The sequence below is a fragment of the Bubalus bubalis genome, chromosome 12 (genome assembly GCF_019923935.1).
Source record: "Bubalus bubalis isolate 160015118507 breed Murrah chromosome 12, NDDB_SH_1, whole genome shotgun sequence".
Taxonomy (NCBI): domain Eukaryota; kingdom Metazoa; phylum Chordata; class Mammalia; order Artiodactyla; family Bovidae; genus Bubalus; species Bubalus bubalis.
The window spans coordinates 103,791,754-103,805,609 of NC_059168.1; the positions used below are offsets into that span (position 1 = coordinate 103,791,754).

The 13,856-nt window shown below is 57.7% G+C and overlaps 1 non-coding gene across 1 annotated transcript; it reads right to left on the reverse strand.

Moving 5' to 3' along the window:
* Positions 1–9,145: 9,145 nt before the first annotated feature.
* TRNAC-GCA lies at positions 9,146–9,217 on the reverse strand. The gene has a single exon. It is a non-coding gene; the product is annotated as a tRNA-Cys (tRNA).
* Positions 9,218–13,856: the final 4,639 nt, after the last annotated feature.

Here is a 13,856-nt window from a genome sequence, read left to right on the forward strand (position 1 = left end):
GAGATTGTGGGTGGGGAGGGGGCTTGGGCGTCCAGCGGGGGTCCTCCAGGACTGGACCGCTGGAGTCCCTGGCGAGGCAGAGGAGGAGGAGGCGTCAGCGAGGGCCGTCCCTCGCAGCTGCTGTCCATCGGCACCCTGGAGCACTAGTCTGTGTGGAGACACTGAAAACCCGCTCCTGGCAACGCAAGGGCGGGGGGAGTCTGTCTTCCGAGGCTCAGAGCTGCCCTGCGGCCAGCTGACGTCCCTGTGCTGGGAGGTGGCTGCAGGGCTCTGTGCCCGGGCTCTGCCCCCGTTTGTGGGCGGTGGGCTCACACTGTTCTGCAGTGGGCAGGGCTCGGGGGCTCCAAAGAACAGGTAGGATCTGCCCCCAGGGGTCTCCTCCTCCCCCCAGGCTGCGCTCAGCGCCACAGACCAGAGGCCACGACAGCAGCCCAGGCCGGGCCACCTTCTCTGAGGGGCTCTGTTGTGTGGCCCTGGGGTCTGCATCCCAGCCCCTCAACTCCAGTGTCTCCACCAGGAACACCACGCTGTCCCAGGGAGGACCTCGGGGTCGTGGGAGGCTGGATTCCGCCTGGTGGGCTTCATCCCGGGCCCAGGCCACCCTCCGCCCCCTGCCCAGCCCTCAGGAACGTCCACCGGCCATGGGCAGAGAGAAGGAGAAAGGCTGCGGCCCCGGTGCTGGGAGCCCGGCGGCCCTGACCCAGTGGGCGGGCGCACCTCCTGCACTCGGGCGAGCTTTTGACCCCGACCTCTCTACCAGCCTCAGCGCCACCACCAGGGAGAAGGGCCGGGAGTCTCTGGGGGGAGGAGCTGGGGTGGAAGCTGAGCGGGCTCTGGAGGCTGAGCACCCCAACGTCCGGGGACCGGGGTCACGTGCACGCCGTGGGCGGCACCCCCGGGGCAGGGGTCTTCCCTGCTTGAGTTGGTGGCCGACCCTGTTTTCCCACTGGCTCTTCTTCTCAGGGGGCCCATAATGCTTGCTGCCCCCCGGGCAAGGGAGGCCAGGAGGCCAAGCCCACTGCACACGCACGGGTGGCTGGACACGCGTGTGCATGTGTGTTTGTGCATGTGTGTGTGTGCTCCCGCCTCCTATAGGATGGGCCGGCTGGGGGCCCTGGGCTTTGGGACACCGGCCACACCCTCCTCTGGGACTGCTCATGCCCATCTCCCAGCTGAGCGGTGGGGTCGGACCGGCCCTGCCCTGCGGGGGCTCAGGGTCTGCTGGGGGAGACAGAAGCTCGGCAAGAGGGCACGTGGCAGGGGCCCCGGGACCCAGCCTGGATGGGGGCCACCCACACCTGGCACCGACCGAGGGCACCTGAGCTCAGTGTAAATGCCTGTGTTGGGAGCTGGGTGCTGGCTTGCGGGGACAGGCCGGGTGCTCCTGAGGCCCCAGGGCGGGATCCGGGGTGTCTGGAGCCTGAGGCTGAGTGGGCTGTCGAGGGGCAGCCTTGGACATCGGGGCTGAGCCAGGAGTGGGGTGACCTCGTGGTGTATGTCCGCTGTCTCCCCAGCTGGAGCCTGGGTCCCAGGTCTGTCGGCCTGGACAGCCCTGTGTGTTTGGAATCATGGCTGTGATCTCAGGGAAAGAAGCAGCTGAGGGGCCTGCCCCCCGCCACCCCTGGCCTTTGGAGGCTCCATCTGGGCAGATGCAGACCCTAGGGAGTGCAGCCCCTGGCAGGTCTGTGAACCGGGAGCCCGGCGGAGGCCAGGGTCTCAGGGGCTGTCCGGCGTGCAAGACTGAGGTCTCGGGGCTGACAGAGTAGCCGCCCCAGGAGAGGGCTCTTAGAGAAGCCCGGCTCTGACTCACAGGTGAGGAGCTGGGTTTGCTTTCTGAGGCCTGAAGGAGGGAGCCTGGGTCCCCGTGGTCCTTAAAGGGACGGCGCCACGAGCTTGCTTGCAGTGGAAGGTCTGGAGTCCAGTGGTGGCAGAGGAGGAGGGGGCCGCTGGTTGTTGAGGTTGGATTCCCACTCTCTTTGGAACATTCCCCAGGAGCAGGCCTGGCTGTGGGAGGGGCTGAGAGTGGGCTGGATGGCCCGGGATCCTGGCCAGGCCCAGGCCTCCCCAGCATCCACCAGGTGGGCGGCCTACGTGCATGGCTGACTGGCCTTCCTCCAGTTCAGCTCGCCAGAGGCCATGGTGACCATCTCCTGGGAATGAGGTCCGTGTGAACACGCCATCGGCAGAAGCGATGTGCTCCCTGCATTAGTGTATTAACAGCAGGATGGCCCCGGAGCAGCTCGCCCACCGAGGCTGGAGACTGACATGGTCCAGGCACGTCCTCTGACCATTGCCCTGTGGCCCCCTCTCTGCCTGCAGATGTGCTCTTCAGGGTCCAGACGTGGCTTGGTTCCAGGACATGGCCCTGGCTTTCTCTGTGTGTGCTGAGCGCACTGGTCCCCCGGACTCTGCTGGGGCAACAGTCTCATGATGCTTATATTGTCCATTGGACGGGACTTGCCAAGTGGGAAGTCCAGCTCACCTATGCCCCTCCTAGCAAGGGCAGGGGCGTGTCCTGCAGCTGGAGCCCTCCCCGGTCTCAACCTGAGGTCGGGGCAGCGTCCTTGCTGGGCGGACCCCTCCATTGCTCCCTCGATGCTGGTGGACCTGGATTTCAGCCTCAGAGACCTGGAACCAGCCCCTGGCCTCTGGGAGACTGAGCTGAGTGGACTTGGCCTCTCCTCTGTCAGGAGCTGGACTTCTTGCCTCAGCCAGGGGTGGGGGCAGCAAGCCTGGCCTCGAGGAAGGGGTCCTGGGGCAAGGCTGTCCCCACAGGGCCCCCCAACCCAGAGCGTCTGTCCACCCTGTGAGGTGATAGACTTGAGAAAGGACTCAGCGGCGAACCTAGAAGGCGTTTAAGAGAGATGGGGGTGTGGCCAGAGGGACGTGGGCGTGGTCAGAGAGCTGGGGGTGTGGCCAGAGGGACGGGGCGTGGTCAGAGATATGGGGGCGTGGTCAGAGGGACGGGGCGTGGTCACAGGAGAGACAGCCGGTGATGTTCCCACGGGTTCCCAGCCATCGGCGCCCTTGACCCTTGACCTCGCACTTCTGTCCCCTCACTGTAAGTGGTGAGGAGGGGGGGGCCCCCTCCCCCGCCCCCACTCCAGGGCCAGCACGCCACCCTGCCCCACAGACAGCACCCAGCTCGGGGCGGCGGCTGCAGAGAGGAGGCCCGAGTTCCTCGGGTTTGGAGCTCTGTCCCCCCGCCGCTGCTTTGTCAGGCTGAGCCGGGGGCCAGCCCTCCCCCAGGACACGCCGTCCCTTGGCCGGGCCTGCTGGAGCGGGGCCCGTGCGGGGAATGAATGGAGTCTGACCCTGTGCTCCAGGCATGCCGGGGGCGGTGTCCTAGGGAGGCAGCTGTGCCCAGCTGTTCGCGGAGCACCACCATCCGCCCCTGCCACTTGGCTGACCAAGGAACACAGGTGTGGGGGCCCTTTTGGGGACCCAAGAGTCTAGGGGGTAACAGGGTGGAGGCCGAGGCCTGCTTGGCTGGCTGAACTGTGGGCAAGTGCCGACCCCCAAGTTCTCCGGGGAGCATCAGAGCTGAGGTTTGTCTACAGCCCAGTCTCTGGGGTGCCCTTCGCCTGCAGGCAAAGGCGTCACTCTAGTAGAATTAGGGGTGGCGCCAGCTTCTGATGGAGTGGCTGGCAACTCCCACATCGTGACCACCAGGGTCACCAGCAGAGGGAGGCCAGTCGACCGCTGTGCCCTTCCCGGGCCCAGAGATGTCAGCCCGGAATCGCTCATCTGAATCCTTGTTGGAACTCTCACCTTGATGGAGACGGGGTGGAAAACCACAGGCTTGGGTTCAAGGCCAGCTCAGCCATGAACCTTGGGAAATCACAGAGCTGGCCTGACCCCAGGGTTCCCATGGTCAGCAGGGTCACCTCCGCGGCCTCCCAGAGGCACAAGCGCTTAGGGGGGGTCCCCCCACTCCTCTTAATGGGGTCCCACTTAGAGGAGGGGTCCCAGACTTGAGGCCCCGCTGGAGTGGCCAGTGCGGGCCGAGGTCTCTGCGGAGATGCAGAGCCTCTGACCATCCCCGACGGCCTCTGGAAGGTGAACTCTCTGGGGGCAGTGATGCCACCCTTGGCCCTTGCGGTATCTTCAGGGCCTCAGCCCGTGCGGCAAACTGAAGAAGCTCAATGAATATTTGAGGCGTGAATGAATGAACTCACCAGTTACCGACTCATTTGTTGAGCACATGCCGGCGCCTCTGCAAGCGAATGGCAGAGGTCAAGTGCATAGACCCGGGAGGCAGGGTGTCTGGGTTCCGAGGTTAGAGTCTGTGAATTATGAGTGTCCCCAAGTCTCAGTTGGGCTTCCCAGATGGCTCAGTGATAAAGGATCCACCTGCCAATTCAGGAGACTCAGGTTCGATCCCTATGTCAGGAAGATCCCCTGGAGGAGGAAATGGCAAACCATGCTGGTATTCTTGCCTGGAGAATCCACTAGACAGGAGTCTGGCGGGCTACAGTCCATGGGGGTTACAAAGAGTCAGACAGGACTGTGCATGCACGCACATACTAAGCCTCAGTCTCCCCATCTGTAAAATAGAGGTAAAAGATATCTGTTCCCATCACGACACCCAGTTAAGAACCTGTACACACCCTCTCACTAAAAGCAGCTACACATTCTGAGTAAAATAAGATATTCATCTTGAAAGCTGTCTTTTTTTTGGCCATGCTGCACAGCTTGTGAGATCTTAGTTCCTGATCAGGGATTGAATCCTGGCCCTAAGCAGTGAACGAGCAGAGTCCTCACCACTGGACCACCAGGGAGGGACTTCTTGAACACTGCCTTGAGGTGGCTGCGTGTGTGTGTGCGTGTGTGTGTGCGAGCAGTCGCTCAGTCATGTCTGACTCTTTGTGACCCCATGGACTGTAGCTCACCAGGCCCCTCTGTCCATGGAGTTATCCAGGCATGGATACTGGAGTGCGTCGCCATGCCCTCCTCCAGGGGATCTTCCAGAACCAGGGATCGAACCTGTGTTTCCTGTGGCTTCTGCATCAGCAAGTGGATTCTTTACCTTTGAGCCACTTGGGAGACCCTTTGAGCTGGCTAGGAGGTACGGAGTCCTCAGGGCAGGCTGGCAAAAGTGGGGGCCCAGAGAGGAGCAGCCAAGCCAAAACTGGCTCTGCTTCGAGGGGGGAACATGAGGCTGCTGCCCCCATGTATGACCAAAAATGCTGAATGGATTGATCGTTAGGATCGAGAGAGCCACGGTTGTGAGCCCAAGCACCCCTCCTGCCGGCCTGGCCCGGAGTTTCAGTTAAGTGCGGTGTTGGCCAGGAGGACTGTCAGAGGGGAGCAGGTAGGCACTGGGTGGTCTTCAGCGAGGGAGTGCCGTTCCTGGGGTGTGACCCCCCTGACTGGCTGACTGAAGCTGGTGGTCACCAGCAGATGCAGCTGGTTCTGTTGTTCACTGTCTATGACGGCGGAAGAACAACCTGTCTTCTCATTTTGAATTGGAAGAATCAGCGTCTCTGTCCTGGTGGGTGAACCAGAGCATCCTTTGTTTGTTTGTTTGTTTTGTTTTACTGTTGTTCTTGTTTTCTGACTCCCTTTGATCTCAGTGTCAGAAGACAAAGCACAGAGAGGGCGTACTGGGGGCCCAAGGGAGGACTACCTCGATGCATCCAGGGTTCCCGAGGGCTCAACCTCGTGTCCAGCTATGCTGGGACCCCACCTGGCCTCCAGGTAGCGCCTCGGCTCTAGTGTCTCAGGCCGTGGTACTGAGGAGAGGAGGAACTGGGCTCAAGAATCCATCATCCAGACTCGCCCTCGGGGTCTGTGCAGCCTGAATCCATCTCCTCTCAGTTATCCCCAAACTTCAAATGAAGGGTTTTAGTTTAAAGGCTTCTCAGACCGCCAGCGCTTTCTTTTTTAAGAAGAGCCATGTGTTTGCTTGGCCACCCCCATCTTAGCTGCACTGTGGCGTGTGGGCGCTCTTCGTGGCGGCATGGAGCACTCAGGTGTGGTGCGGGGGCTCTTGTTCCCTGACCAGGGATCGAACCCGGGCTCCCTGCATTGGGAGTGTGAAGTCATAGCCACTGGACCCCCAGGGAAGTCCTGCAAGCACTTTCTGAAGGAATCCACCTTCATCTCAAGCCTCAGAGACATTTCACAGAGTCCCAAAGCCAATGAGCAACTCAGTAAATATTCACTATGTACACAAGCGTCCCTGGTGGCTCAGCTGGTAAAGAATCCACCTGTGATGCAGGAGACCTGGGTTCGATCCTTGGGTTGGGAAGATCCCCTGGAGAAGGGAAAGGCTGCCCACTCCAGTATTCTTGCCTGGAGAATCCCATGGACAGAGGAACCTGGCGGGCTACAGCCCGTGGGGTCACAAAGAATCAGACACGACTGAGTGACTAACACTTTCACTTTCACATACACAGGAAAACGAAGCCCCGTGAGTGAAAGCAGACGGAAATAGGAGGCAGCAGAGTCAGAGTCCCAGGCAGCGCTGGTGCTCAAGAATCAACGGCCAATGCAGGAGACACGGGAGACGCAGGTGCAATCCCTGGGAAAGAAAGAGCCCCTGGAGGAGGAAATGGCAACCCACTCCAGTATCCTTGCCTGGGAAATTCCATGGACAGCGGAGCCTGGTGGGCTACAGTCCATGGGGTCACAAAGAATTGGACACGACTGAGTGACTGAGTATGCATGCAGAGTCAGATCGGCAGAAAATTCAGATATTAAAACTATCAGTCCCAGAAAACAAAGTGAATATGTTTTATAGAAGAAATAAAAGAGACCTGAACACGTCAGTGAATAGCAAGCCGATTCCTAGAAGTAAAAAATATTTAACGCTTGAAATTAAAAATCAGAGGAGAAATGTAACAACAGCTTAGACACAACTGGAGAGAAATTAGTGACCTGAAGGACAAAGTCAAAGGAACTAGGAAAATTGCACCTGGGAAATATAAAAAAAAATCACAGAGGCTGGAGTGAGAGGGTAAATGTATTGCTAGCTGGAGCTCCAGAGAATGAAGAGAGAAGCAGACAGGGACAGAGGCAGTGTTTGTAGAGGATTAAGGCTGAAACGGTTCCAAATTTAATGAAAGAGAGCTGACCACAAGCACAAGAAGCCCAAGGAATGTCAAGCACTATGAGAACACGGGATCCACACCTCTTCACTTCAGAACATGCAGGGCACCAAGGCCAGAAGAAGCCCTGAGACAGTCAGAGAGGAGGCACAGGTCGCCTTCAAGGACTCTGATGTTGAGAGCCAACTTCTCAGTAGCAAAAATGGGAGCTTGAAAACAGAGAAGTGGTGTTGTCAAAACTCCACAAGCGGAAGGCTCCTGGCCTAGAAGTCAACAGAGAAAAGCGGCAACAGGCAAAGGAAAACCAAGAAAGTGTCCCATGAGCAACTGCGCTTGAGGAAGCTTTAATACTTGAGGAGGAAGGAAAGTGACCCCCGATGGACAACGGAAATGCTAGAGAGGATGGAAGTCCAAGCCGCTGTTACACGCGTGGGCACGTCTGGACAAACGTGGAGGGCAAAAGTGCCGCGCGGGATTTAAACGGGGACAGTGTGAAACGCTAGGCTAGGCTGGCCTTAAGCTGCAGGGACAGGGCGTGTGTGGTCAGTTGGAACGAAAAGGTTCTGAAAGAGAAGAAAAAGTATTAATTTAGAATCGAATTTGATAAACAATCACCAAAAGAATGGAAATAGAGTGCATAAATTCTAAACCAGTGGAGAGGGAGGCGGGACAAAGATGCTCGAGAATCCAGAAGAAGGCTAAAAGAGAGAGAGAGCAAGACATAAAAAAGACAAACTATTGATAAGGTGGCAGAAATCAGCCCACCTATATTGGCGATCACAATACATAGAAACTAATAGAACAGTTAAAAGTTATAGTGATGAGACTTTATGATTTCAGGCCAGATAAAAAGGACAAAATCCAGCTGATCTTTGTAAGAAACTTACCTAAGACATAAAGATACAAGAAGATAGCAAGGAAGCATTTACGCAAATACTAAGCCAGAGAATGTTGGAAAGGCTGTCTTCACATCAGGAAAACACGCTTTATCCACCTGAAATAACCACAGCATCGTTACCCGGCTCTGCTGCTGTTGTTCAGCCGCCCCGCCGGGTCCGACTCTTTGCGACCCCGTGGACGGCAGCCCGCCAGGCCTCCCTGTCCGTCGCCATCTCCCGCAGTTTGCCCAAGTTCATGTCCGTTGCAGTGATGATGTCCTCCAGCCATCTCATCCTCCGATGCCCTCTTCCCCTTCCGCCCTCAGTCTCTCCCAGCATCAGAGACTTTTGCAGTGAGGTGGCTGCTCGCATCCGACGACCAGAATACACAGTCTCAGTGTCAGCATCAGCCTTCCGATGACTATTTAACTAAAATGAGCTATACCCCAACGCGACATAAAAAGTTTAAGGCTTGGGGGAAAAAAAGAAATACACTCTGTAAGTCAAAAAGAACTACTAGAAAGAGTCGTCCATTCCTTGCTTAATAATAAAGAGAAACCAATTTATTGGGAAGATCGAACTGTTCTTCTTTTGAGTGTGCCTACTGACAAAACCTCAAGATACATTATGGAGCGAAATTTGGCAGAACTGGAGGGAGAGGCCACAAAAAACGGGTTTAGACGTGCAGGTTCCACGCCATAAATCCACCCACATTAAACCCAGTGCTTTTGTGAATGGAACCCTCACGACGGTCCAGTTTATTTGCGGTTGCACCGGGTCTTCGTGGTGGTGCTCGGGCTCTCTCTTGTGGAAATTGGACGATCCTGTCCACACGAAGCGCCGTCGCTGTGATCACAGCCAGCCTGGTGCGTGTGCAGTGGTATCTCACTGTTGCTCGATTTGCGTTTCCCTGTTGACTTGCGGTGCTGAGCATCTTTCCATACGCTCATGGGCCATTCATAACCCTTTGCTGAGGTGTCGAAATCTTTTGCCCATTTTTTTTCTTCAGTTGTCTCTCTTCTCACTGAGTTTTAAAAGTTCATCTGTGTGTTCTGGATACAAGGTCTTTATTGTGTACAAAGTGAAGCGAGTGAAGTCGCTCAGCTGTGTCCGACTCTTTATGACCCCATGGACTGTAGCCTACCAGGCTCCTCTGTCCATGGAATTTTCCAGGCAAGAGTACTGGAGTGGGTTGCATTTCCTTCTCAAGGCATCTTCCCAACCCAGGAATTGAACCTGGGTCTCCTGCATTGCAGGCAGACACTTTACCATCTGAGCCACCAGGGAAGCCCTCATTCTGTATATGTCCTTCAAATATGTTGTAGAAGACTCTTGAGAGTCCCTTGGACTGCAAGGAGGTCCAACCCGTCCATCCTAAAGGAGATCAGTCCTGGGTGTTTATTGGAAGGACTGATGTTGAAGCTGAAACTCAATACTTTGGCCCCCTGATGCGAAGAGCTGACTCATTTGAAAGGACCCTGATGCTGGGAAAGACTGAGGGCAGGAGGAGAAGGGGATGACAGAGGATGAGATGGTTGGATGGCATCACCGACTCAATGGACAAGAGTTTGAGTAAACTCCGGAAGTTGGTGATGGACAGGGAAGCCTGGCGTGCTGCAGTCCATGGGGTCACAAAGAGTCAGACACGACTGAGCGACTGAACTGAACTGACTGAATGATGTCTTTTGAAGGGCAAAAGCTTTACATTTTGTACAGTCTAGTTTATTGATGTTTTTTGGATGGATTGCACATTTGGTGTCCTAGCTTAGAAATCTCTGCCTCACCCAAGATCACAAAGACTTTCTGGTTCTTTGGGTTAATTTTTGGGACAGGGTGTGAGGTTTCTGACTGTGGACATCCAACTGCTCTGGCATCCTTTGTTCTAAAGGCTGTGTGTCCCAGGTCGTGAGATTTACAAACCTTCTAAACGGCGGCTCAGCAGTAAAGAATCTGCCTGCAATGCAGGACACCCGAGCTCAGTCCCTGGATTGGGAAGATCCCCTGGAGAAGGAATGGCAACCCACTCCAGTATTCGTCTCTGGAGAATCCCATGGACAAAGGAGCCTGGAGGGTCACAAAGGCCATAGGGTCATAAAGAGTCAGACACAACCGAGTGACCACCAGACACAAGTAAGTGACATCGACCACTTAGTCAGGACGTAGGCGGTCTGAGCGAAACACTGGGCGCGCCAGCTCTTGTGGACCCTCCAGAGTGTGACCAGGCTCCCCCAGGGCCCCCAGGGCAACTGACCACACACCCTCAGTCGTAAAGTGACCACAGCCCATTTTGAAGCGTCGGCTGAACTCAGGACCAGTCAGAAATCAGTAATGACAACGGTAAAACAGCCTGAGAATCCCCTTGTCCACAAATGAATCAAGAACACATCTTCATGGAAATCAAAGCAAGGCAGATCTCAGGGCTTGTCTCGGAGCTTGAGGGGCCAGGAGTCAGTTCGTATTAACACAAAGCCGTGCGGGCAAGCGTCCGGTAGGCGAGGTGTGGGCTGCGTTCGTTCTTCGGCTCCTTTCGCCTCCTCCGCTTCCTGCTCCTTTTCTGATTCTTGCCCTGGTTTGTTTGCCAGGGTTCCCAGTTTGATCAGTTATGCCCCAGCCTCGGCGGTGGGCGGGGGTGGGGGGAGGGAGGAGGCTCCCTGGGACCCCCGGGAAGCTGGAGAGGGTCACCGCTGCACAGAGGTGGCCACGAACCCAGCAGCCAAGTTCCCTGAGAGCTCACGGCGGGGTGCAGCGCCCAGTGGCCCGGCTGGTTGGTCCTCAGTGGGGCTTCCGTGGCGACAGGAAGCCCAGGGATGTCCGGGCTGGATGGGGAAACCCCATGCCAGATGGGGTTAAGTCTCAGATCTCTTGGTCTGAGATCCCAGACACACCCACACACAGCCATCCGCATCTGCCAGTCTGTGCAGGGGGATGGCCAAGATGCGTGGGGATGAAGGGGTGATCACAGGTGTGAAAGCCCCTTCCAGGCCTTGGAGTCTGACGCGGGGGGTGAACGACGCCCATCCCGAGGACACAGGCGTCGGGAACCTTGTGCAGAAAAGCAGGTGTTTGCAGAAGGGATGAGCCGGCCCACGGAGCCACCTTGGTCGCTGTTTGGGCCCTGCTGTGATGCGATTTCTGGAACTGGCGCAGACAGTGCCCCGTGCTCCTGCCCCCCTCGCCCACCCTTGGACTCAGGGCTGTGAGTCTGGGCCCGGCAGGTTCCTGGAGTCCCAGCCGGCGGCGCTTATCAGCTGCAGCTCTGAGGCTGGCGGCTGTGGTGTGGGGGGCCCGGGGCTCTGCCAAACCTTTTCCAGATGTGGCCATGGCTGCCCGCTCGCCGGGCTCCGCCTGGGGCTCTCGGCCAACAGGCTCCCGTGAGGAGAACGAAAGGCTCCCAGTGAAGGAGCGGGGGGCCCGGCTGCTCTAATGGGAGACAAGGAGGCAGGCAGGCTGGGCGTGTGGCTGCAGGCACACGCTGGCCGCTTCCTTCTCTGCGGCTCCCCCAGACTGGCCCTGAACGTGGGGTGGTCACAGCCACCTCTGGCTGCCTCCTGGCCTGGGCCCTGAGTCTCTTCAGCTGTGGCCTGGCTCCTGGAGGGCTGGGTGGAACCGCTCGGCTCTGCCTCTCTGCTACGCGTCGGGGTGGGTGGCACTCCACAGCATGGCTCCCCTTTGCTGGTGGAAGGGGCTCTTGTGTGCCTCTGCAGGCCCTCCTGAGCCAGGGGGGCACAGGGGAGGTGCCATTGGACGGCCCCAGCAGGATGAGCAGGGGCCCCTGTTTCTGGAGGTATTGGGAGCTGAAGGTCGCCTAAGGTCGCATGGCCCCTGGGAGTGGGCACTCCAAGCCGGCCCCTTCCCCTTTCTCTTGCTTTTGCAAGGACAAGTCAGCAAGGGGTCAAGGCTAAAGCCTCTGAGGTCACAGGCCAGCCGTTTGTCAGGCGTGGGCTCTTCCAGGAGCTGTGAGCCAGCCCTCACCACAGCAGATATGGAAAGAGGTGCCCGTTTACTGGTCTGACCCACATTGGGTAAGTGTGAGCCGGGTGCGGATTCAGACCCTCCAACTGAGCTCTCAGACTTCAGAGGGTTTCAGATGCCTCCTGGCCCCTCCGGGCATGACATTGGCATGGGTGGTACCCGCTGCCCGCTGGGCCAGCCGGTCCTCACCTCTCTCTCTGCCTCCCCACAATCATGCAGGAGGGTGAGGGACCAAGGGCTCTGGGGCTGACCGTGACTCTACGCTCCCTGACAAAACCAGCGGGCGGTTCAGAAGCTTCCGATGGCTTCCCCGGACTCTCAGAGCATGCAGACCCACCTCCCTGGGGGCAGCCAGGGAGCCAGCGAGCGTTTGCCAGCCTGGTGCACACACTGCCTGCCCTTTTTCAGGGACTGCCCTCTCCCCCACGCCCCCTTCCTCTGCCCTCGCCAGGCCCACCAGGGCCTCCTGCTGGGCGGCTGCCTCTGTTGTTTTCCCTGGGCTTTGCCCTGCTTCCCACGGCAGTGGGACCTGACCCCCTAAAATCCTCCCACAGAGCCTTTTGGGCCCTTGGGAGCCAGCCCATCCATTCTCCTCCTCGCCCTGCCGACAGCCGTCCATGGCCACTCAGACCCTGCGGTTCCCAGATGTACCTGTTTGACCTTTCACCCTCTTCCTGGAGCTCCGCCCCGTCTCCCTGAAGTCAGTGAACAGCACACCCTCTGCAGGGACGCTCCTGATGCCCAGCCCTTGCCTCTCATTCCTGGTTCTGCTGCCCCTGCTAGACCACGGGAGTTGGAAGGTCTGCCTGGTTCCTGGTGAAGCGAGGGGCTGGGGGACCACTCGGTGCCCATGCGGGGCAGCGGCTTCCTCCTCCACCTCTAGACCCTGAGTCGCCAGACGAAATCACCTCTCTTGTCCTGGTGATTTGCGCTCAGTTGTGTCCGACTCTTTGTGACCCCATGGACTGTAGCCCGCCTCTGTCCATGGGATCCTCCGGGCAAGAATACCGGAGTGGGTTGCCATTTCCTTCTCCAGGGGATGTTTCCGACCCGGGTATCGAACCGCATGCCCTGTGTCTCCTGCCTTGGCAGGCGGATCCTTTACTACTAAGCCACCAGGGAAGCCCAGTCCTGGTGTTAGGGACAGAGTAGAGGGTGATTAAATAGTTAATCCCACTAGGGGATTTCAAGTAAAGGAAAAAAAGTACTGGAGACCCGTGGAAGTTAATGATCACTCAAGAAAGCAGGTTCACGTGACCACAAAACCAAGCTGGCTGGCCGAGCGACGAAGCCGTGCGGCGGAAGCGCGAGACGTGTCCCGGAACCATAAAACCATGGTGGCGTGAGCCCCACATCCTGCCCCGGGAGCTCAGCGAGTTAATGATTCCTAGGACATGCTCCTCGGGGCACACTGGGAACAAGAATATAAGGGAAAGGTGGCATCCTACTGAAACCTGAGGCCATTTGCCATTTTTAGTGCATGTTACCACCTTCTGCTCATTTCCACAGTGCCATGACGGTCCTGGCTTGACCATGTGGGAACAAGGAAACCCCGCTGCCTGACGTGGAGGAGGAGCTGATGATGCAAGCGTGATGTCTCCTCAAGAGAGACGAAGAAGGTGGTCTTCTCCCCTCCACACTTTGCCTTTGATTATAAAACTGCAGCCCACTAAGTTCTCGGAGTGCGGCCCCCTCTCGCCCACCCACTAGTAAGCCTCCTAAACGTCCTGTTCTCCTAAATCACTGATCTCTCGCTTTGCCTCTCGCTGAATTCTTCCTGTGCTGAGACGTAACGAGCCGGCGCTCCTTGGACCCCCGGGACGCGTCTCGGCAATTTCCGTGGCACTCACGCCAGCGACGGGAGCAGGGACCGCTCCCCTCTCAGCTGTTGGCACTGTCTCTCCTTCGGGTCAGCAGTGGTTTTCTCGCGGCTCTCAGGAAGGGTGCAGGAGCT